This window comes from Dendrobates tinctorius, unplaced genomic scaffold (genome assembly GCF_039654945.1).
Source record: "Dendrobates tinctorius isolate UK_male_01 unplaced genomic scaffold, ASM3965494v1 ptg000035l, whole genome shotgun sequence".
NCBI lineage: Eukaryota > Metazoa > Chordata > Amphibia > Anura > Dendrobatidae > Dendrobates > Dendrobates tinctorius.
The window spans coordinates 61620610-61646924 of NW_027361703.1; the positions used below are offsets into that span (position 1 = coordinate 61620610).

Below are 26315 nucleotides of genomic sequence, written 5' to 3' on the forward strand. Positions count from 1 at the left end.
TAAAGCGTCACCGATTTTGTGACACAGCAGTGATATTGCTGGCGATATCACTATGTGTGATACTTACCTCCGACTGGCCCCCCCGCTGGTTATTGCTGATTGCGCGAGATCGGCCTGGTCCATTTCTCGTCGTCGGCTTCCTGCTGGCGCCGACGAGCGAGCCATGGATGCAGGAGGAAGACGGTCACACTCGCCGCGTCTGAGAGGTAAGAGGTAAGTGCGACCGCTGCGGCATCGCTGGTGAGATCTGCCTGTGTGGCAGCTCACTAGTGACCATTTAGCGATGCACCAGCGATCCTGACCGGGTCATATCGTGGTCGGGATCGCTGGTACATCGCTAAATGTAAAGGGGCCTTAAGACCAAAATCACCCATACAAGTCTATGGTTCTGTGAAAACAATCTGAATGAGGCTTCCTCAGAGAAAATCACTTTATCCCAGTCCTCCATAGCCCAATCGCCGCACTTCCTGCAAAGTTATTTTCTCTGATTATTTCCCCTATAGACTGATTGGGACATCTGGAAGAATGATTGGAAAATAATAAGGGGAGTGCCGACATGTTCCCTGTGATATGCCAACAGTAACGATTCATGTTAACTGTACAAGGTTGCTTTTCACCTATGGGCTCACTCACCATTTTGCCTACTAAGAACACTGCCATGGATAAAGATTGAAATCTAAGCATTTTCCAAGAGCAACTTCTCCAAGCGATCCAGGAGCAATTTGGTGATGAACAATTCTTTTTCCAGCATGATGGAGACCATGTCACAAGGCCAAATTGAAAACTAAGTGGCTCAGTGAACAAAACAGTGAAATTTTTTTATGTCAATCTCAGATCTCGTAAAGTGGGTGGACAAACAAAAATACAGAAATGTTGATAAACTTCAAATACTGATTAGGCAAGAATGAGTTGCCATCAGTCAGGATTTGGCCAGGGGGAGTTGCAGAAATCTTGAAAAGTAATGGTCAGCACTGTAAATATTGAGTCTTTGCATAAACTTGATGTACGGCATTTCTCAATATAGGTGTAAAAACTTATGAAATGCTGATAACTGTACTTCAGTAACCATAGAAACATCTTATAAAAAAATTTAAAAACACTGAGGCAGCAAACTTTGTGAGAGCCAAAATTTGTGCCAGCGACAAAACTTTTGGCTACAATTATACATAGAAACTAGTCAGAAACTAGAACCGTGTCTTTCAGAAATTAGCCATTACTTAGTCTTATTCTTTCTCCCAAAAAAACTAATAACCATAAGAACATCTGAAAATTTAAATCCATTAGGCTGCTTTCACATGTCAGTGTGCCAATACGTGTGGTGACAATTTTGACACATACCAGAGACACTTACACACGTAGATCCATTCAAGTGAATAGGACTGTGCACATGTCAGTGCGTTTCCATGGACCAGAGGCGTATCCAGGGGGGGGGCAGCCGGGGCATTTGCCCCGGGCGCAGCTGGCAGGGGGGGGGCGCAGTCGGGCCGCCTAATGCAGCGGTCCGCAGTGACTCCCTTGACGGCTGCGTTCTGCCACCCCCCCGGCCTGGGAGTCGGCGGTTCTCTGTGTCAGCTGTCAAGCTGACAGCCGGCGCAGAGAAGGTGCGCGTGCCGGCTCCCAGGGAGCAATTGTACTGGTGTCTATATAGACACCAGTACAATTGAAGCTCTGACCGCCAGGTCAGAGCGACGTCAGCAGCATGATCAGGTCATGTGATCACGCTGCTGATGTCACTCCCCGGCACCCAGAGCGAACGCTGGTGGTAAGTGTGCTCCACTGTGGTTAATGAGTGGAGTTGGGGGTTAATGATTGGGGATGGGTGTTAATGTGTGGGGGGATTTGGAGTGAGGATGGGGGTTAATGAGTGAGGATGGGGGTTAATGAGTGGAGATGGGGTTTAATGTGGGGATGGGGGTTAATGAGTGGGGATGGGCGTTAATGAGTGGAGATGGGGGTTAATGTGGGGATGATGGGGGTTAATGTGGGGATGATGGGGGTTAATGTGGGGATGATGGGGGTTAATGTGTGGAGGGATTTGGAGTGGGGATGGGGGTTAGTGTGTGGGGGGTTAATGAGTGGGGATGGGGGTTAATGTGTGGGGGGATTTGGAATGGGGGGTACATAATGTATTGTGGATTTGGGAGTAGGGACGGGGGTTATTGAGTGGGGATGGGGGATACATAACGTGGGGGGTACATAATGTGTGGGGCGGATTTGGAGTGGGGGGTACATAATGTGTGGTGGGATTTGGGAGTAGGGACGGGGAGTTATTGAGTGGGGATGTGGGATACTTAATGTGTGGGGGGATTTGGAGTGGGGATGGGGGTTATTTAATGTGTGTGAGGGATTTGGAGTGGGGATGGGGGTACTTAATGTGTGTGGGGGATTGGGGATGGGGGGATTTAATGTGTGTGGGGAGATTTGAGGACACAAAATGAAGGGCATGTATGAGGAAACAGTATGGGGGATGGGTGCAGACAGTATGGGGGGCGAATGGGTGAATGTATGTGGACACAGTATGGGGAGTGAGCGTGATGGGATGTGTGCAGACACAGTATGGGGGAGTCAGGGGTATGTGTGAGCAGACAGTATAGTGAGGGGGTAAATATATGAGGAGACAGTATGGTGAACAGGGGGATGTTCGAGGAGACAGTATGAGGAGGGAGGGGAATAGTGTGAGGCGACAGTATATTGATAAGCATACTACCCAAGCCCATTTCCTTAAAGGGAATCTGTCACCTGTTCTGGCAGGCGATGAAAACGAGGTCGGTCCGGTCTGATGGGCGATGTTCCCGATGTGTGCCGCCTCCCCATCCTTGGCCGCCGTCTGCAGTTTTTTGAGGAATAGGAGAAGGTCTCCGCCATTTGTTGCGCGTGCGCTAAGCATTCTTGGCTAGCGCACGCGCAGTATGCTTTGCCCAACTGTGGGCAAAGCCGAAAAGCCTGACTGCGCATGCGCCAGTTAACTGAGCCCTGGAACACCGCAAAATACTTCCGGGGCTTAGTTAACCGGCGCATGCCCAGTCAGGCTTTTCGGCTTTGCCCGCAGTTGGGCAAAGCATACTTCGCGTGCGCTAGCCAAAAATGCTCAGTGCACACGCAACAAATGGCAGAGACCTACTCCTATTCCTCAGAAAACTGCGGACGGCGGCCAAGGATGGGGAGGCGGCACACATCGGAAAAACCGCCCATCGGACCGGACCGACCTCGCTTTCATCGCCCACCAAAGCCAGGTGACAGATTCCCTTTAAACACAGGAAGGGCAACACTTCACAGAATATTCAAATATAATGATCGTGTAGCTAATAACCCACCAAAGCGACCAAGAAGTGTCTACTCAAAAAGACATAACATAATAATTTTTATTGAAATAATCCATAATTAAAAATAATGTTGGTGCCTCAAACCAGACAAAAAAGAACAGAGTTCAGACAAATTTGAGAAACACAAAAAAATGGTTCAGGAAAACAAGTTCTGGTCATGCAAACAAATATATATACATATATCTCTTTAATAAGAGCTTGACATGAGAAGCCATTCGCATAAATATGGTTCAATGCACTCACTGCGTTTTTTTTTTTTAAATAAATCATGCAATCTAGCATTGGAAAATAATCCTAAATAAAGTGCATATGTATATATAGAGAAGTGCCGCTCCTTAGTAGGAGCTTAGCCTGAAAAGTAATTCACATCAATATTGTTTGATGCACTCACTGCGTTTTTTTTGAAAAATCAAAACACTCTCATGCAGTCCAGTATTAGAAAATACTCCCAGTTAAAGTGCATATGTGAATGAAAAAGTGCCGCATCCGTGCAGATCCATACGAATAATAGCTAATAGTACACAAATATATTATATTGAATCCTACTGTCATTCTGACCTTATTCATTCAATGGAGTCCCGCTCCCAATGATATTGCACATATCCTGACAGAGGAATAGCCCATATAATCTGCACAGATTCAAACACATAGAACCGTAAAAGGTACGTATTACCTGAATAGTGTTCCCCACAAGATGTCAAGTGACACGCTGAGCTCACAGACCCCGACGCACGTCTCGCACTGCAAGTGCTTCTTCCTGGGAGCGTGTCAATGGGCAGGCAACATAGGAGTTATATATCCTGACCAACCAATCAAGAATCATTGGGCAGGACTGAGGTATATGCACAGAGCCGGGACTACGCATGCGGCTCTAAATCACCTTGGCAACCGGAGGAAGCATGCATAAAGTAAGCCCGACAGAATATTACAGAGGTAACCAAGCTGTCAGAATCAGATTACCACAGCGTATGCAGCCTTCGATCACCACGGCAGACAGGCTTAAATAAGCCAGAGGGTATTAAATAAAAAAAAAGACTACATCAATTTCATCTGCATGAGGGACTGAGGTATATGCACAGGGCCGGGACTACGCATACGGCTCTAGATCACCCCGGCAACCAGGGGAAGCGTGCATGACGTAAGCCCGACAGAAAACTACGGAGGTAACCAAGCTGTCAGAATCAGATCACCACAGCGTATGCGGCCTTAGATCACCACAGCAGACAGGCTCAAATAAGCCAGAGAATATTAAATCAAAAAGCTACATCAATTTCAACGGCACTCGTGGTTCAATCCAGGCCAAGCTTGTTACCAATACTAACAAAAATATATATGTATAATAAAAAACCTCACAAAATGTATATATAGCGCCTGCACAGCCCAATGAATCAAGTGCCAAAAATAACACTAATATAATGTTATATATAGACTCACACGGGGAGGAACTAGTGAATCAAATATACAAGAGTGAGATCCAGCACACATTAAGCCACAAACGGATAGCCACTCAGAATCAAAAAGGGAGATTAATCCAATTGAATATATACACATACACAGTTATTCTATTAAAAAATGGGGAAAAATAGTCCCCTAAATAGCAAAGAGAACCTTTTTGGGACAAAATGTACGTGTGCATGTGAACAAACACATAGAACCAAAAAGTGCAGTTAATAAAGTGCAGATGAATACAATTCAAATTAAGAGAATGATAAAAAGTGAAAGTATGCATGAAAATGCAAAAATAAAAAAACGGAAGTGAAGGCGCTGGGGTCCGCACTGAACGTGAGGACACGAGGCAGCCACCCCTACAGGAAAGAGGCCAGCCAATCATGAACATCACTCAGCGTGTAATCCAGCACAAATATAAGTAATAATTGAAAAAGTGAAAATTTATTCTTATTAATAAAGAACTAAAGTAACAAAATGTGCAAAAAATACACTGAAGAAGTGTCAAAGTGCAATACAGTAAATACGGTACATGTACAAATCATTACAAATGCAATAATTGTAACATAAGGCTAAATTCACATTTTGATAGTGTGATCATATACAGTGGGGAAAAAAAGTATTTAGTCAGTCAGCAATAGTGCAAGTTCCACCACTTAAAAAGATGAGAGGCGTCTGTAATTTACATCATAGGTAGACCTCAACTATGGGAGACAAACTGAGAAAAAAAAAAATCCAGAAAATCACATTGTCTGTTTTTTTTTTTCATTTTATTTGCATATTATGGTGGAAAATAAGTATTTGGTCAGAAACAAAATTTCATCTCAATACTTTGTGATATATCCTTTGTTGGCAATGACAGAGGTCAAACGTTTTCTGTAAGTCTTCACAAGGTTGCCACACACTGTTGTTGGTATGTTGGCCCATTCCTCCATGCAGATCTCCTCTAGAGCAGTGATGTTTTTGGCTTTTCGCTTGGCAACACGGACTTTCAACTCTCTCCAAAGGTTTTCTATAGGGTTGAGATCTGGAGACTGGCTAGGCCACTCCAGGACCTTGAAATGCTTCTTACGAAGCCACTCCTTCGTTGCCCTGGCGGTGTGCTTTGGATCATTGTCATGTTGAAAGACCCAGCCACGTTTCATCTTCAATGCCCTTGCTGATGGAAGGAGGTTTGCACTCAAAATCTCACGATACATGGCCCCATTCATTCTTTCATGTACCCGGATCAGTCGTCCTGGCCCCTTTGCAGAGAAACAGCCCCAAAGCATGATGTTTCCACCACCATGCTTTACAGTAGGTATGGTGTTTGATGGATGCAACTCAGTATTCTTTTTCCTCCAAACACGACAAGTTGTGTTTCTACCAAACAGTTCCAGTTTGGTTTCATCAGACCATAGGACATTCTCCCAAAACTCCTCTGGATCATCCAAATGCTCTCTAGCAAACTTCAGATGGGCCCGGACATGTACAGGCTTAAGCAGTGGGACACGTCTGGCACTGCAGGATCTGAGTCCATGGTGGCGTAGTGTGTTACTTATGGTAGGCCTTGTTACATTGGTCCCAGCTCTCTGCAGTTCATTCACTAGGTCCCCCCGCGTGGTTCTGGGATTTTTGCTCACCGTTCTTGTGATCATTCTGACCCCACGGGGTGGGATTTTGCGTGGAGCACCAGATCGAGGGAGATTATCAGTGGTCTTGTATGTCTTCCATTTTCTAATTATTGCTCCCACAGTTGATTTCTTCACTCCAAGCTGGTTGGCTATTGCAGATTCAGTCTTCCCAGCCTGGTGCAGGGCTACAATTTTGTTTCTGGTGTCCTTTGACAGCTCTTTGGTCTTCACCATAGTGGAGTTTGGAGTCAGACTGTTTGAGGGTGTGCACAGGTGTCTTTTTATACTGATAACAAGTTTAAACAGGTGCCATTACTACAGGTAATGAGTGGAGGAAAGAGGAGACTCTTAAAGAAGAAGTTACAGGTCTGTGAGAGCCAGAAATCTTGATTGCTTGTTTCTGACCAAATACTTATTTTCCACCATAATATGCAAATAAAATGAAAAAAAACAGACAATGTGATTTTCTGGATTTTTTTTTCTCAGTTTGTCTCCCATAGTTGAAGTCTACCTATGATGTAAATTACAGACGCCTCTCATCTTTTTAAATGGTGGAACTTGCACTATTGCTGACTGACTAAATACTTTTTTTCCCCACTGTAGACCTTAAAAAGGCCCTAAGTGTCCCACAAATTTCTATTTAGCTCAAACACAACAATTCTCTCCAAGAAACCAGAAAGTGGCAATGATGAATAGTGCAGATAAGCCAGGATAACAGTATAACATCTGGTGTAGGATCACTTTCCAATTCCAGAGCCTCCAAATTAGCTAGAGCCTCCCTCTCCTCATCTGTATTAAGGCTGTGTGCCCACGTAGCTTTTTTTTTTTTTAAGCGTTTTTGATGCGTTTTTCAGGGTCAAACCGCATCAAAAACGCTTAAAAGAAGCATCCCATTCATTTTAATGCATTTTGGCCTTATTGTGCCAATGGATGCGTTTTTTATCGCTAAGGAAACGCTTAGCGGTAAAAAACACAGCATGTTCATTAATTTCCGCTTAGGTCTGCGTTTTTGGCTATTTCCAATAGTCCAAAAGACGCACGGAAAAAAAAAACCGCGCATTTTTTGCGCAAATAAAGGCGCAAAAAACGCGCGTTTTCTGGGAAGGAGACCCGTTTCCTGAGCGTTTAAAAATGCTACTGTGGGCACATAGCCTTAAGGTGTCATCCCCTTGTCCCTTGAAATGAAGTTTTTTCAGGATTAATTTCCTTGAAAAAAGATGCAGGTCCTTTACAGATGTGAATGCATCTTTAGTTTATCATTCCTCACATACAGTATGTTTTTCCTTTGAAGAAATCATTGACTCTTTGATTTCCTCCTTGTCTTATTCGTCTATTCCAAGGGGTAATTTCAACACCTTGATTGGAGGTACTGGCATCTGATGCTGATGATACTGAACTCACAGAATTTTTCTTAGATCTCTTTTCAATTTCATTAGGGCGTAACCCTTGCCACTTAAAAACCTTGTTATTCTCATAATCCAAAACATCCCTGTGATATTTTTTTATTTTTGTGGCACATATATCTCCTTCCCATTTCTCTAAATCATTAGTTACTTCCTTATAAAACAATTCCAATTGCTCTTTTTTCATATCCTTTTTAAATGAACTTTCCAAGTTTGCAATTTCATCCTCAATCTTCTAAATAGACAAAGTATTGCTGTCAGTAATTATTTGAAGAAACTCAAGAGAGCATTTAGAGATTTAGAGGCAGCTGCAATCCATCTATCAATTAGCTGTTGTTCCCCTAAAGCCCCCGTCACACACAGCGAGATCGCTGCTGAGTCACAAGTTTTGTGACGCAACAGCGATCTCACCAGCGATATCGCTGTGTGTGATAGGTATCAGCGACCGGCCCCCCCTGCCGGGTATCGCTGATCGTGCTCGAAAGCCCTGGACATTTTTTTGATCGTTGGTCTCTCGCTGGCCAGCATGCATCGCTGCGTGTGGCAGGCGGGAGACCAGCGATCAGCGAGCTGGAGCCTGGCTTCCAAGGTAAACCGCGGGTTACTAAGCTTAGAAACCCACTGTTTACCTTGGTTACCAGCTCCCTGCACCAGCGTGCTGGTATCTAAGGTACACAGTGGGTAACTAAGAGACGCCCTCGCTTGTCACCCGCGTCGTCGCTGGTCCTCATTGCTGGTGAGATCTGCCTGTTTGGCAGCTCACCAGCGATCATGTAGCGACACACCAGCGATCCTGACAAGGTCATATCGTTGTCGGGATCGCTGGTGCGTCGCTATGTGTGACGGGGGCTTAAGTCAAATGTAGGGAATAGTTGTACCCTTAAGCCTCTGGGCACAATTTTTTGTCTGACATAATTCTCTAGAGTAACTTTTGTCCACCACACCTTGTTTTTTTATGCACCCAATTTTTATACTGTTTCATCGATTCCTTTTCCACAATAGAAGTATCAATTGCTGATGAAGAGGCACCAGCACGAAAGATGTCGGATGCTTTCTGACGCCAGGTCGATTCTCGGGCCAGGAAATCCATTACAACGAATCGGGTACACTGTCTAAAGACAGAAACAGAACTGATAAACATATACCCAAGCCCATTTCCTTAACCCCTTTCTGACATGATGTACTATCCCTTCCATGTGCCCTGGGACTTAATTCCCAAGGACGGGATAGTACGTCATAGCGATCAGCGGCGCTCACGGGGTGAGCGCCACTGATCGCAGCCGGGTATCAGCTGATTATCACGGACCGCCCCCGGCATGTTAACCCCTGGCACACTGCGATCAAACACGATCGCAGTGTACCGGGGGTTTAGGAAAGCATCGGCGGGGAAGGGTCTCCCTCTGTGCTTCCCTGAGACCCCGCAGCAGCGCAATGTGCAGCGCTGCTGCGGGGGACTCCTTCCCTGCAGGTCCCCGGATCCAATATGGCAGCGGGGACCTCCGGGGGCCTGCAGGGAGCCAGTTTCCTTACTTCCTGCACAGCAGTGCTTTGCTGAGATCGCGATCAGTATAATAAAGTTAAAAAAAAAAGTGTAAACATAATTTATAAAAAAAAAAAAAAAAAAAAAAAATCGCTAAATAAATTAAAAAAAAAAAATAAATTCCCTAATAAATTCATTTTTTGGAAATAAAAAAGCACCAAAACAATAAAAGTACACATATTTAGTATCGCCGCGTCCGTAACGACCCGCCCCATTAGTTAACCCCTTTAAAAATTAAAAATAAAAAAACAAAGCAAAAAACAATGCTTTATTATCATACCGCTGAACAAAAAGTGCAATAACGCGCAATCAAAAATACGGATATAAATAACCATGGTACCGCTGAAAACATCATCTTGTCCCGCAAAAAACGAGCTGCCACACAGCGTCATCAGCAAAAAAATAAAAAAGTTATAGCTCGCAGAATAAAGCAATGCAAAAATAATTATTTTTTATATAAAATTGTTTTCATTGCATAAAAGCGCCAAAACATAAAAAAAAAAGACATAAATGATGTATCGCTGTTATCGTACTGACCCGAAGAATAAAACCGCCTTATCAATTTTACCACATGCGGAACGTTGTAAATGCACCCCCCAAAAGAAATTCTTGAAATGCTGGTTTTTGTTCATTCTGCGTCCTAAAAATCGGAATAAAAAGCGATCAAAAAATGTCACGTGCCTGAAAAACGTCAACTCGTCCTGCAAAAAATAAGACCTCACATGAATCGGTGGGTCAAAATATGGAAAAATTATAGCTCTCAAAATGTGGTGATGCAAAAACTATTTTTACAATAAAAAGTGTCTTTTAGCGTGCGACAGCTGTCAAACATAAAAACCCGCTATAAATAGTAAATCAAACCCCACTTTATCACCCCCTTAGTTAGGGAAAATTAATCAAATTAAAAAAATGTATTTATTTCCATTACCCATTAGTGCTAGGGTCAGGGTTAGGGCTGAGATTAGGGTTAGGGGTGTGTTGGGGTTAGGGTTGGAGTTAGAATTGGGGGGGGTTTCCACTGTTTGGGCACATCAGGTGCTCTCCAAACGCAACATGGTGTCTGATCTCAATTCCAGCCAATTCTGCGTTGAAAAAGTCAAATGGTGCTCCTTCCCTTCTAACTCTGCCATGCGCCCAAACAGTGTTTTACCCCCACATATGGGGTATCAGTCTAATCAGGACAAATTGCAAAACAACTTTTGGGGTCCAATTTCTCCTGTTACCCTTGTGAAAATAAAATATTGGGGGCTAAAATATCATTTTTGTGGAAAAAAAATATTTTTTTATTTATGGCTCTACATTGTAAACTTTAGTGAAACACTTGGGGGTTCAAAGTGCTCAACACACATCTAAATAAGTTCCTTAGGGGGTCTAGTTTCCAAAATCGGGTGACTTGTGGGGGGTTTCCACTGTTTAGGTACATCAGGGGCTCTCCAAAGGCAACATGACACCCGCAGACCATTCCATCAAAGTCTGCATTCCAAAACGTCACTACTTCCTTTCCGAGCCCCGACGTGTGCCCATACAGTGGTTTTCTCCCACATATGGGGTATCAGCGTACTGAGGACAAATTGGACAACAACTTTTGGGGTCCAATTTCTCCTGTTGCCCTTGGGAAAATAAAAAAATTAGGGACTAAAAGATCATGTTTGTGGAAAAAATGATTTTTTTATTTTCACGCCCGGGTGTTATAAACTTCTGTGAAGCCCTTAGGGGTTCAAAGTGCTCACCACACATCTAGATAAGTTCCTTGGGGGGTCTAGTTTCCAAAATAGTGTCACTTGTGGGGGGTTTCCACTGTTTAGGCACATCAGGGGCTTTCCAAACGCGACATTGCATCCGATCTCAATTCCAGCCATAAAAGTCAAATGGCGCTGCTTCCCTTCCAAACTCTGACATGCACCCAAATAGTGGTTTACCCCCACATATGGGGTATCAGCGTACTCTGGACAAATTCCACAATAACTTTTAGGGTCCTGTTACCCTTGGAAAAATAAAAATTGAGGGTGAAAAGATCATTTTTTGTGGAAAAAATATGATTTTTTAATTGTACGGCTGTACGTTATAAACTTCTGTGAAGCCCTTGGGGGTTCAAAGTTTTCACCACACATCTAGATAAGTTCCTTGGTGGGTCTAGTTTCCAAAATGGGGTCACTTGTGTGGGGTTTCCACTGTTTAGGCACATCAGGGGCTCTACAAACGTGACATGGCGTCCGATCTGAATTCCAGCCTATTTTGCATTGAAAAAGTCAAACGGCGCTCCTTCCCTTCTGAGCTCTGCCATGCGCCGAAACAGTGGTTCCCCCCACATATCAGGTATCAGCGTACTCAGGACAAATTGTACAATAACTTTTGCAGTTATGGGCATGGGACTATGGGATGGAGGATGTGTGATGGGTATATGGGCATGGGACTATGGGATGGCGGATATGTATATGGGCACGGGACTATGGGATGGAGGATATGTATGATGGGTATATGGGCACGGGACTATGGGATGGCGGATATGTATGATGGGTACATGGGTATGGGACTATGGGATGGAGGATATGTATGATGGGTATATGGGCATGGGACTATGAGATGAAGGATGCGTGATGGGTATATGGGCACTCGACTATGGGATGGAGAATATGTATGATGGGTATATGAGCATGGGACTATGGGATGGAGAATATGTATTATGGGTATATGGGCATGGGACTATGGGATGGAGGATATGTATGATGGGTATATGGGCACGGGCCTATGGGATCGTGGATATGTATGATGGGTATATGGGCACGGGACTATGGGATGGAGGATAATCATAATTTGCTATAACTAACCACAGTTAGTTACTATGCCCGGGCAGCGCCGGGCTCTTCAGCTAATATATATATATATATATATATATACATATATATATATATATATATATATATATGTATGAGTAGTGCCGCTCATTAGTAGGAGCTTAGCCTGAAAAGTAATTCACATCAATATGGTTTGATGCACTCACTGCGTTTTTTTGTTGAAAAATCAAAGCACTCTCATGCCATCCAATATTGGAAAATACTCCCAGTTAAAGTGCATATGTGTATGAAAAAGTGCCAAGTCCGTGCAGATCCATACCAATAATAGCTAATAGTACACAAATATATTGGATTCTATTGCCATTCTGACCTTATTCATTCAATGGAGTCCCACTCCTAATGATATTGCACATATCCTGACAGAGGAATAGCCTATATAATCTGCACAGATTCAAACACATAGACCCATAAAAGGTACGCATTACCTGAATAGTGTTCCCCACAAATAAGATGTCAAGTGACACGCTGAGCTCACAGACCCCAACGCGCGTTTCGCACCGCAAGTGCTTCTTCCTGGGGGAGTGTCAATGGGTGGGCAGCATAGGAGTTATATATCCTGACTCAACCAATCAAGAATCATTGGGCAGGACTGAGGTATATGCACAGAGCCGGGACTACGCATGCGGCTCTAAATCACCCTGGCAACCTGAGGAAGCGTGCATAAAGTAAGCGCGACAGAATATTACAGAGGTAACCAAGCTGTCAGAATCAGATCACCAGGAGGGCGTGGCCTGCATGCAGACCAGAGAGGCCTCATAACTCACAGGCTCCTACTTCTCTGGACTTAAACCGGCTAATAACAGCACTCTATATTACCTCTCCTCCTCCCTGTGCACAGCAACGGCTCCTGGAAGGTCCTGGGCACATGATGACCCGAGGGAGAGCGCAGAAACGCAGTTCCCCGCCGAAGCTCCCGGACTTCTTCCCCCGAGGGCAAACTGCACATGCTGCAGGTAAAATGGCTGCGGCTTCCCCCTCAGCTTCCTCCCACTCATCGGGTGGCTCTGGGGGGAGGGGGGCTTCTGAGACTCACAGCAACCTGTCTCCTATTACTAAAGGAGACATGAGAGACTTTCTGGCCTCCATTCCTGCTTCCTTAAAGGAAGATATGCAGTCCATGCTGCAAGAGATTAGAGGGGAAGTCTCGTCCCTGGGGGAGAGAACTGCTCATGTCGAGAGCAAGATGGCTGAATATGCCAAGACTATAAATGCACTAGTGGATGAGAACGAAGCTTTGAGACAGGATATGGCTGTGGTCCAGGATAAGTTGTATGATATGGAAGATAGATCACAGACGAATAATGTGCGTGTCAGGGGCATACCGGAGGACATTCCAGATAAGGATCTGGCTGACTTTTTGTTTAAATTCATGCAAACTGTACTCCCAACCTTGCTCCCCAGGGATTTCCTGATTGACAGGATACATAGACTCCCCAAACCCCGGCATGTGGACCCAGCCTTGCCAAGAGACACTTTGGCGCTCGTCCACTTCTATACTACCAAAGACGCCTTCATGCAGGGGATGAGGAAACTCCCTGAGCTCCCTGCTGAATACCAAGGCTTACAGGTGTTCCCAGATTTATCAGCGTCCACGCTGGCAAGGAGGCGAGAATTCGCTCATGTTTGTAAAGCACTACGTGATGTTCATATCCGATACAAATGGGGATTCAATCCTGTCAGGCTGATAATATCTTATGAAGGTCGTGGTGTGGTCTGCCAGTCTCCCAAACAGGCTGAGAACAAGCTAACCGATTGGAAGATTTCCTTTGCTCCCCGCCAGAACCCGATGGGAAAGAAAATTGTTCAGGACTGGATTCAAACTTGAAGAGGAGGATGAGATGCTGTCGGGATGCAGGACCCTACTGTGAGGGTGCTACAGATTTTGTCACCGTTTTTTTTTTTTTTTCTTTTTGCTCCAGCACCCCGTCCAAGATAACTCTCGGTTATTTTCCATCTTTTTGGACATTGTGTTTAGAATTTTTTTTACTTTTCTCTGTGTTTTGTTTCCCTTGTCTCCTGTTTTTTAGGTGCACCTCCGAGATGGGTCTTTTTAATGTGGTTCTCTATGTTGCCAACACACGAGCCCAGATGCGGATGATGTGGCTTCATGAAGATGTATGTGTGATAACAAGTTTTATAATGTATAATTATGAGTGTTACCATTATGTCTTTAAATGTAAGGGGGTTGAATTCCCCCTGTAAGAGGTCCATCCTATGGAAAGAGGTGAAAAAAATCAGGTGCAGAGATTATCTGCCTGCAGGAGACGCATCTGATAGAAGCTGATAATTTTAGGCTGCGTCACCCACAGTTCTCTAATATTTACTTTGCTAATAATAACACTAAAAAGGCTGGGGTGTGCATCATCTTTAAAAATACATTAGCCATCAATTGTATTCGGAAGGTTGCGGATCCTGCGGGCAGATTTCTGTCCCTCATATGCACATTGAATGGTGAGTTGCACACTATCATAGTCAACTACGCCCCAAATCATTCGCAACAGACATTTATCCGCAAAGTACTACATAGAGTGGATGGTCTGGCGCAGGGTGAAAAGATATACTGTGGAGACTTTAATCTTCCCATGGACAGGGATCTAGACTGCTCACGAGGTGGCATTCGGCCTAGGGGGGAGTTGAAAGGCATAGCCAAAGAATATCATCTACACGATTTCTGGAGGTACTCCCACGCGAGTGAAAAAGATTATACCTTTTATTCCTTCTAACACCGTACATATACTCGGATAGACCATATTCTGGTGGATACTTCGGTTCTTCCTAGGTGCGTCTCCTCCAGCATAGGACTAATTACCTGGTCTGACCATGCTCCCATTGTGTTACAGTTAGCGTTAAAACATCATGCGAACCCAGCTTTTCGGTGGCGTCTGAACCCGTCTCTTTTACTAAATGAGAAGGAGACGTGTGGTATCTCTACTGAGTTGACTCACTACTTCCATGTTAACGATAATGGGGAAGTTTCAGATGAAACGCTATGGGCTGCGCATAAAGTGGTTATACGGGAATATCTCATACAACAAGCCTCCATACTGAAGCGTAATAGAGGGATACGGGATGACCTCTTAGCTAGACTTGACCAGTTGGAATCACTGAATAAAACCTCACCCTCGCAGGCGGTGTCGGATGAGATATACGGGGTTCGCTTTCAGTTGCGGGAGGTTTTGCTTTCTGCCTATGCCCGTAATTTACGTAAGCTTAAAACTCACTTTTATGCCACTGGAGATAGGGCAGGAGCAATACTGGCACGTAGGGTATGTAAACGAGAGGCTAAATCCAGAATAGATGGTTTACAAGATCAGAATGGGTGTCTGGTTAGGAATCCGATTGACATCGGAGACATTTGTAAAGTACTACTCCCATTTATATAACTTACATTCTGACCCGCAGACCCGTCAACCTACTCAGGTAGCAATCGATTCATATCTGCATTCAGTTAATTTACCGCGTGTATCCCAAGAACAATTATTATTGTTAAACGCCTCATTTACAGAAGAGGATATAAAAAAAAAAACTATTAAAAGCAGTAAGCTACACACCGCGCCTCGTCCGGATGGACTTTCAATGAATATTATCGCACTTTTCAGGAACTTCTGGCCCCATATCTATTGAGGTTGTTTTCAAGTTGGCGGGATTCAGGCAAAGTTGCTGCCCCTAATTTGGAAGCTACTATTACCACTCTCCCTAAGCCAGGTAAGACCCCTGATAGTCCTGGGAATTTTAGACCCATTGCTTTATTGAATTGTGATTTAAAAATATATACCAAATTGCTAGCCTCCCGCCTTCATTTGATAATCCCCTCTCTTGTCTCTCCTGATCAGGTCGGTTTTGTGGCTGGCCGGGAAACCAAGGATGGTACCCGCCGAATGTTGAATCTCATTAGGGTGGCGGAACTGTCGGGCCTTCCCAGTGCATTCCTGTCCTTGGACGCTGAGAAGGCCTTTGATAGGGTGCACTGGGGATATTTGGGAAGTGTTCTTAGGAAGTTTGGTTTGGAGGGCCCCATCCTTTCGGCGATTTTAGCCATATATTCCACCCCATCAGCCAGAGTCCTAGCCTCTGGGTTTGTATCTACCCCCTTTTTGATCACTAACGGGACGCGACAGGGATGCCCACTATCCCCCATTATATTTGCATTATGCATGGAGCCACTGGCGGAGAAAATCCGTCTTAACTCTGATATCTCAGGTCTGATGGTGGGCCCAGCTGCTCACAAGATCGGTCTTTACGCGGACGATATTATCATAGCCTGTGTGGACCTGGAGCAGTCGTTTTCGGCCGTCATGGTTGAACTAGAGGAGTTTGCGTCAGTATCCTATTACAAATTAAATGCATCCAAATCACTGGTATTCCCTGTCGCGGTCCCTTTGGTCACTAAAGCTGAATTAGAGAATAAGTTTCCCGTTCGTTGGACTGATCAGGGTATCCCTTACCTTGGTATAAAGCTCACACACTCTCAACATATCATAGAGGCGAACTATACTGCTTTATTCAGACAGATAAAGACCGAGCTGGACACCTTACATCTGTTTATGACCTCCTGGGTGGCTAGAATTAATATTTTCAAGATGAAAATTCTCCCCAAGATATTATATTATTTAAGAAGTCTCCCTTTGAGGGTCCCAAGCAAAATTATAACAAACCTTCAGCGCTTAACAAACAAATACATATGGGCCCACAAAACTCCTCGAGTGGCCAAGTCCCTTTTGTATTACCCTTATGATCTGGGGGGAATGGGATTGCCAAATTTGATGACGTATTATAAGGCCTCAGTGGTAGCGGGGCTGCGGGATTGGTGGCAGCTAGATAAGGATCATAGATGGTTGCAAATCGAAAATTTCTATGTGACTAGAGGCTCCACCCGATTTATGTTAAAGGTTGAAGCCTTTGGGCTGCGGCCTTGTAATCTCCCTCTACCAACCATGTCTACTGCACTGCATTTTTGGAGACAGACGGTGCCGACTCTTATTAAAATCCCGTTAACTGAAGTGTCATTGAAGGCGCTAGAACTAGAATTACATATCCCGTATATAGATTTACAGCCATGGGTACTGGCTGGGGTAAAATCACTTCATCAGCTGTGTGACGGCACAGCGATTAAGCCGTTTGACCGCCTAGTTGCAAAACACCCAGATATTCGACATAGATTTTATCAGTTTTTGCAACTAAGACATATTATACACACACTACACAACCGTCGTACTTCTTTAATTCTAACCTAGACCGTACAGTAAATGGCCTCTTCCTGATGCCCGGACCTAGTACTCACAATGTATCTATCTTGTATAGAGCCCTGAATGATCCTGACCCAGAGGTTAAACTGCAATTCATGAGACAATGGGAGGATGACTTGCAGGTCACCCTAGCGCCTGATGGGTGGCGGGAGGCGGTGTTAGAGGTTCGGAGAGTTTCCTCATGTTTAAACCATCTGGAACAATTGAAATAAGTCCACTTACGCTGGTACTATTACCCAGTTAAAGTTGCTCACTTTGGCCCTCAGTGCTCCCCATTGTGTTGTAGAGGCTGCGGTATGTTGGGGACACTTAGCCACATGTGGTGGTCGTGCCGGAAATTACTACATTTTTGGGCTAGCCTAGAGGACGTGATAGCTGAGGTAACTGGGATCCGGATGGCCTTACAACCCAGTATGGTTTTATTGCATATCGGTTTGGATGAGATCCCGTATGTGTTGAGAGGAGTGTTCTCACATTTGTTTATAGCCGCTAGACTGGCAGTGGCATCCAAATGGAGAGTGGCCAGCGCTCCGACCATACAATTTGTGATTGATAGGATAAACCTTCATTGCCAATACGAAAGGGCTCTGGTATTATCTGCGTCATCTAAAAAGAAAAAGTCCCAGATTTGGGAACCATGGCTTGGTAGCCGTCTCTCCTTCAATCCACCGTGATGATGCTTGTGCTACTTCGATTCAGGGTCTGATATTCCCTGCCCACGAGGAACCCTGCTATGTGTCTAGCTTATATGTGTAACGTCCGTCTGCGGTTCTGGGCTGCAGCCAGGCAACACCCCGAGAAACACTGATACCCTTTACCCCTATACAGGGATCTGGATTTACAACAGAGCCCAGGAGGTACTGTCTGAATAGGAGCAGCGGCCAGAGCAGGACGGTCGTCAGAGTGAAGTACAAAAATGGCAGGCAATAGCAGAGTCAATTTCAGGCCAAGGTCAGAGTCAAAAACCAGGAGGGCGGCAGAGGTACAGAATCGTTAGGAAGTAGCAGAGTCAGAATATCCAGGCCAAGGTCACAAACCAGGAGCGTAGCAGAAGTACAGGATCGTCAGGCAAAAGAGGGGTCAGAAATCCAGGCTGAGGTCAGAGTCAAACAGAAATCAATCACTAAGTAACACACAGGGGAACCAAGAATATATCCGGCGGCTTGCAAGACCAGTCCCAAGGTATTTGAGGGATCAGGTCATCCCTCACAGGTTCCTGGACTGGTGATGTCATTAGGGCCGCCCCCAGGACCAGGCCAGATGGAGTTGCAGTAACCCCCTGATGACTGACAGAGGGGCGGAGCCTGCGCCCACCAGATGCCTGCGCAGGAGCCACTTCTCTGTCACCACCATAACTCACGGGCGGACCACGGCGCCTCCCAGTGGCCGAGGCAGGAACAACCGTCCCCGAGTCTGACAGTGAAGTGGCGGTCTGGCGCCTCCTAGTGGCCGTGACTGGAACAGCAGGCCTCGAATCCAACGGTGACGTGACAAACCGGCGCCTCCTAGTGGCTAAAGCTGGGACCATAGGCCCTGAGTCTGACGGCGACGTAATAGAACCACGGCGCCTCCCAGTGGCCGAGGCAGGAACAGCCGTCCCCGAGTCTGACGGCGAAGTGGCGGCCCGGCGCCTCCTAGTGGCTGCGACCGGAACAGCAGGCCCCAAATCTGACGGAGACGTGACAGTACCCCCCCTTCCAAGAGGTGCCTCCGGACCCTCAAAACCTGGTTTGTCAGGGTGAAGGAGGTGAAACCTTCTAATTAGTGCTTTTGCATGGATGTCCCGCGCAGGGACCCAGGACCTCTCCTCCGGGCCGTAGCCCCTCCAGTGTACCAGATACTGTACGGACCCTCTTACAAGGCGGGAGTCAAGGACACCCTGGACTTCATACTCCAAGGACCCTCCGACCGAAACGGGAGGAGGAGGGGACGGGACAGGGTGAATTGGGGAGCGATACAACTTGAGGAGAGACTTGTGGAAGACATTGGGTAATTTGAAAGACTGAGGGAGTTTTAAACGGAAGGCCACCGGGTTAATCACCTCTATAATCTCGTATGGACCAATAAATCTGGGACCCAGTTTGGCAGACGGTACTTTAAGCTTGATGTTTTTGGTGGAGAGCCAAACCTTGTCTCCAACTCCCAGGTGCGGTCCTTTGGATCGCCGTTTGTTCGCTGCCGAGGTCTGTCTAACCCGGGCCCCTTTCAAGTTAGAGTTTACCTCAGACCAAATGGTTTTTAAACGATGTATATTTTTCTCTACCCCAGGAAGCTCCGACATTCTGGCCGAGAATGAGCCAAAGCGCAGATGCAGCCCGTGGTTGCAGAAAAAGGGGGTAGACTTAATGGAGTCCTGATACTGATTGTTTAGGGCAAACTCGGCTAGTGGCAGATGTTCTGCCCAATCGGACTGGTGTTTTGAGATGTAGCAACGAAGGTATTGCTCCAGAGCCTGGTTGACACGTTCGGTTTGCCCATTGGTTTCAGGGTGGTAAGCCGAGGAAAAAGATAGCTCAATAACAATGCGTTTACAGAACGCCCTCCAGAACTTTGACACGAATTGGGTACCCCTGTCAGACACAATATTGACCGGGGCACCGTGTAAACGTACCACATGTACAATAAACAGTTTACTCAACGTTTCCGAGTTAGGTAACCCCGACAGGGGGACAAAATGACATTGTTTACTGAACCTGTCCACCACCACCCAGATACACGTCTTTCCATCTGAGGACGGTAGGTCCGTAATGAAGTCCATGGAGATGTGGGTCCATGGACTCTCGGGGGTGGGCAAGGACTGGAGCCAGCCGGCAGGGCGAGTATGGGAGGACTTGGCGCGGGCACAGACCTCACATGCTAAGACATATTCTTTGCAGTCCTTAACCACCGTCGGCCACCAAAAATTCCTAGTTATCAATCTGGCGGTATTATTGAGACCAGGATGGCCTGCCAAGACAGAGTCATGTGATTCTCTAAGCACTTGTAGGCGAAATGCAGGCGGAACGAACAATTTGTTGGGTGGCGTAGTGTCAGGGGCTTGTTCTAGGGATTTACGGATCTCCTCCAGAAGGTCCAATGACACTGCGGACACAATGATCCCAGTGGCCAATATCGGAACTGGTTCACAGTCCTCGGCTTGTGAGGGGCAGAAACTGCGAGAGAGGGCATCGGCCCTCACATTTTTTGTACCAGGGCAGAAGGTGATTATAAAATTAAACCTAGAGAAAAACAATGCCCACCTTGCTTGTCTAGGATTTTACCTTTTTGCTGATTCTAGGTATGTCAGGTTCTTATGATCGGTAATTACCGTGATCTTGTGTTTGGCGCCCTCGAGGAAGTGACGCCATTCCTCGAAGGCCCATTTAATTGCCAATAGTTCCCGATTCCCAATATCATAGTTTTTCTCCGTGGGAGAGAATTTGCGGGAAAAAAACGCACATGGACGAAGCTGAGTGAGGGATGTAGTGCCTTGTGATAGCACTGCTCCCACTCCGACTTCAGAGGCATCCACCTCCACAATAAATGGACGGTCCAGATCCGGCTGAACCAAAACTGGGTTGGCCACAAAACTCTCTTTTAACGTAGAAAACGCCTGAATTGCCTCAGGATTCCAGTTGGCCACGTCCGCCCCTTTCCGGGTCAGATCCGTGAGTGGCTTGGCAATCTCTGAGAAACCTCTAATAAACTTGCGGTAATAATTAGCGAACCCCAAAAATCGCTGCAGCGCTTTCAGCGATTTTGGTTGCACCCAAGCCTTAATAGGCTGGACCTTGGCAGGATCCATGCGGAAGCCTTTACCTGAAACCATGTATCCTAAAAACTGTACCTCCTCAGCAAAAAATACACATTTCTCCAGTTTAGCAAACAAGGAGTGTTCACGTAGTCTTTGTAGCACAGAACAGACGTGTTGAGAGTGTGTCACAGGGTCAGCAGAGTAAATCAGAATGTCATCTAAATACACCACGACATACACCCCACAAATGTCTCTAAAAATATCATTAACAAAGTGCTGAAATACGGCAGGTGCGTTGCTGAGTCCGAACGGCATAACCAGGTACTCAAAATGGCCAAGGGGTGTATTGAAGGCCGTTTTCCACTCATCTCCCTTTCTTATGCGGACCAGATTATATGCCCCCGGAGGTCAAGTTTAGTAAACCAACGGGCTCCTGTTAGCTGATAAAAAAGATCAGGGATGAGTGGAAGCGGATACTGGTTTTTTATAGTGATTGCATTCAACTCCCGATAATCAATGCAGGGTCTGAGACCACCATCTTTCTTCTCCACAAAGAAGAACCCGGCCCCAACTGGAGAAATGGACGGTCTGATAAACCCTTTTCTTAGGCTATCTGCAATATAGTCATTCATGGCCTGACGCTCTGGGCCAGAGAGATTAAATATTCTTCCCTTAGGAGACGGGCATCCGGAATCAGATTAATAGGGCAATCATACTCTCTGTGAGGGGGTAGCTTTTCAGATTCTACAATAGAAAAGACATCCTCAAAATCTCTGAAAGCAAACGGTATGTGGAGGGTTTTAACCTTAACTTGGTTTACTGCCAAGGACATGCAATTTCTCTGACACTGTGGGCTCCAGCGTACAACGTCACCCAAGTGCCAGTCGATGACAGGATTGTGCTGGCGTAGCCATGGCATACCCAGAATAACTGCAGAGGTTAAATTGTCCATCACAAAAAATGACACCAGCTCAGTGTGTAAGGCTCCCACAGACATAGCAACCTTGGCAGTAACAAACTTAACCCCCTCCTGAATAATGGACGTGCCATTAATAGCCGTGGTTTTAATAGGGGCATTAAGTTTTAGTAGAGTTACACCCAGATTCCTAGCAGTCAAGGAATCCATAACATTTCCTTCAGAGCCACTATCCACATACGCGTTTAAACACAGCGATTTCTGACCACATGAAACTGAAATGGGTAATAAAACTTTAGCCGCATCTGCGGGCAATACCTGAGCCCCTGGGCAACCATAGCCAGAGTAGTTGCCCAGAGGTCGACGTGCCAGGAGCATGGATCTCTGAGGTGCAGCTCTCTCCCTGAAGACTCCAGACTGCCGCATAGCTGTCCAAGAAAATGAGAGAGATCTTCCAGGCTGTGCACTGCAACAGGTGTTCAGGCTAAAAATCAGCTCAGTCAGAAGAAGAAAAAAAAAAGTTCAGGGAGACTGCTTTTGTATATGTTGGGTATATACACAAGAAGCAGTTAATTTTATGGCCGGATATAATGTAACGTCCGTCTGCGGTTCTGGGCTGCAGCCAGGCAACACCCCGAGAAACACTGATACCCTTTACCCCTATACAGGGATCTGGATTTACAACAGAGCCCAGGAGGTACTGTCTGAATAGGAGCAGCGGCCAGAGCAGGACGGTCGTCAGAGTGAAGTACAAAAACGGCAGGCAATAGCAGAGTCAATTTCAGGCCAAGGTCAGAGTCAAAAACCAGGAGGGCGGCAGAGGTACAGAATCGTTAGGAAGTAGCAGAGTCAGAATATCCAGGCCAAGGTCACAAACCAGGAGAGTAGCAGAAGTACAGAATCGTCAGGCAAAAGAGGGGTCAGAAATCCAGGCTGAGGTCAGAGTCAAACAGAAATCAATCACTAAGTAACACACAGGGGAACCAAGAATATATCCGGCAGCTTGCAAGACCAGTCCCAAGGTATTTGAGGGATCAGGTCATCCCTCACAGGTTCCTGGACTGGTGATGTCATTAGGGCCGCCCCCAGGACCAGGCCAGATGGAGTTGCAGTAACCCCCTGATGACTGACAGAGGGGCGGAGCCTGCACCCACCAGATGCCTGCGCCCACCAGATGCCTGCGCAGGAGCCACTTCTCTGTCACCACCATAACTCACGGGCGGACCACGGCGCCTCCCAGTGGCCGAGGCAGGAACAGCCGTCCCCGAGTCTGACAGTGAAGTGGCGGTCTGGCGCCTCCTAGTGGCCGTGACCGGAACAGCAGGCCTCGAATCCAACGGTGACGTGACAGACCGGCGCCTCCTAGTGGCTAAAGCTGGGACCATAGGCCCTGAGTCTGACGGCGACGTAATAGAACCACGGCGCCTCACAGTGGCCGAGGCAGGAACAGCCGTCCCCGAGTCTGACGGCGAAGTGGCGGCCCGGCGCCTCCTAGTGGCTGCGACCGGAACAGCAGGCCCCAAATCTGACGGAGACGTGACAATATGCCACTTTGATATTCAGGAACCTGCACTTTAGCAGGTCAGTTTCTGTTAAGACCTTTGATCTAAGTAATTTACAGTCGTATACTTAGGTGTACCTACCCCCTTTTCCCCCCTTATTCCTTGCCTCCTACGTTTGTATGTCTGTTTTCTTGATGTATTATTAATCTACTCTGCACTGTTTGCGGAATTGATGTATTTTCCTGTTTAACTATGTAAAATTTCAATAAATATGATTTTGGAAAAAAAAAAGAATCAGATCACCACAGCGTATGTGGCCTTCCATCACCACGGCAGACAGGCTTAAATAAGCCGGAGGGTATTAAATCAAAAAAGACTACATCAATTTCAGCTGCATGAGGGACTGAGGTATATGCACAGGGCAGGGACTACGCATGCGACTCTAGATCACCCCGGCAACCAGGGGAAGCTTCCATGACGTAAGCCTGACAGAAAACTACGGAGGTAACCAAGCTGTCAGAATCAGATCACCATAGCATGGGGGGGTTAGTGAGTGGGGATGGGAGTTAATGTGTGTGGGGGGTTAATTAGTTGGGATGGGGGTTAATGTGTGGGGGGTTAATCAGTGGGGATGGGGGTTAATGTGTGGGGGGATTTGGAGTGGGGGTACATAATGTGTTGGGGCGTTTGGGAGTAGGGATGGGGGGTTATTTAGTGGGGATGGGGGATACTTAATGTGTGGGGGGATTTGGAGTGGGGATGGGGGGGTTAATGAGTCGGGATGGGGGTTAATGAGTGGGGGGATTTGGAGTGGGGGTACATAATGTGTGGGGCGGATTTGGAGTGGGGGGTACATAATGTGTGGGGGGATTTGGGAGTAGGGACGGGGGGTTATTGAGTGGGGAGGGGGGATACTTAATGTGTGGGGGGATTTGGAGTGTGGATGGGGGTACTTAATGTGTGTGGGGGATTGGGGATGGGGGGGATTTAATGTGTGTGGGAAGATTTGAGGACACAAAATGAAGGGCATGTATGAGGAAACAGTATGGGGGATGGGTGCAGACAGTATGGGGAGCGAACGGGTTAATGTATGTGGACACAGTATGGGGATTAAGCGTGATGGGATATGTGCAGACACAGTATGGGGAGTCAGGGGTATGTGTGAGCAAACAGTATAGTGAGGGGGTAAATATATGAGGAGACAGTATGGTGAACAGGGGGGATGTTAGAGGAGACAGTATGAGGAGGGAGGGGATATAGTGTGAGGCAACAGTATATTGCAGATATTTTTATTTAGGAGCATTATAATGACACTTCTATCTTTAAGGGGATTGTGTGGAGATTTGCTGCAGAAGACTGGAGAAGATGGAAGTCTGCAGAGACGAGATGTGGATGAGAAAACTCAACATGGGGTCTGGACAAGAAGAAGAAAACAAGAGCGACACCAGAGACGACGTCATCTATAAGGTACCTGGATGTAAATATTATTTGTGATACTGACTAATTCTCTTGTTTTTATTTATGTTAGGAACATTAAAGGGGTTGTCCAGGCTTGTGATGAGTCTGTAGTCATTCTATGTGACTGCAGACTTCTGAATTCTCACAGTGCTCACTGAACGCTGTTAGGATTCTCTCGTGTCGGTAATTTACATACAGTCACATGCTGACTACACATGTGTGGCCTTACTCAATGAAAATTAACAGAGCGAGGCCAGGCACGTCTAGTCGGAATGTGTCCAGAAGTATACAAATCACATACTTGTGCTGACATGACTGTACATTGGCAAGGGAGAATCCTAAATGTGTGCAGTGCATTAGTTGTGAGAATTCAGAAGCCTGCAATGTCAGGATTCAGCTCTACAAGTTCCAGCATTTATCACATGGACACTTCACTCATATGCGATTTTCATACTTATGGTCCTGTGACAACGAGCTTCTCTTCCTGCTTTCAGTTTTTTACTGAACATTGAGAGCATTAGGGAGAGCAGCTCGTGGGTACATGGCTAAGTGTGCAAGTCGCAAATGTACTTAGTGGGGGGGGGGGGGCGCCGAACAAAATTCTTGCCACGGGTGCCAGAAAGTCTACATACGCCTCTGTCATGGACCGTGTGTCCGTGTGTAAAATACGCTGACATGTTAGTTTTTTAACAGCAGCACGGGCTGCAAAATGTCCCGCACATGTGCAATCTGATGGCACACGGATGACATCCGTGTGTCTTCAGCGTGACACGCACTGACGCATGGGAAGCAGCAGTACAGTTAGCGCTGTTCCCCAGCACCGGGTGCTGAAGACAGCTCGTATCATTCTCCTCTGCTCTGCCGGCGATCAGCGTGAACAGGAGAGAATGTTGAGCGTTATATTCAACTGATAACAGCGAGAGCAGGTGGCAGCTGATGGGACTGCTACTCCCATCAGCTTAAACCTGCTTGCCGCTAATAACAGTGAGGGCAGGTAATGGCTGATGGGAGAATTCATCAGCGGCCGCCTGCGCTATAAATAAATAAAAAAGCGTGAGTTCTCCTGTATTTTTGATAACCATACAAAAAAACTTGACAGCTTGAGGCTGCAACTCTCAGCTGTCAGCTTTAGCAAGGCTGGTTATCAAGAATAGAGGGCCCCCCATGCTGTTTTTTTTAAATAATTTAAAAACAGGGGAGTACCCCATTTTTGAAAAACAGCCTTGCTAAAGCAAACAGGTGGAGGCTTGTATTCTCAGGCTGGTAAGAAGCCATGGATA

At 46.2% G+C, this 26315-nt stretch overlaps 1 protein-coding gene across 5 annotated transcripts in view; it reads right to left on the minus strand.

Annotated features, from left to right (window-relative positions):
- The window catches only part of ABCD2 (ATP binding cassette subfamily D member 2), a 137991-nt gene that overhangs the window by 102118 nt on the left and 9558 nt on the right, over nucleotides 1-26315 (minus strand). For 2 of the 5 annotated variants that reach the window (XM_073573533.1, XM_073573532.1), the window contains exon 1: nucleotides 3997-4288. The exons of the other annotated variants lie outside the window; for them this stretch is intronic. The gene's annotated coding sequence lies outside the window, so the exon portion shown is untranslated. Of the gene's footprint in view, nucleotides 1-3996; nucleotides 4289-26315 lie in introns of those variants that run through there. 5 annotated transcript variants of the gene reach the window in all.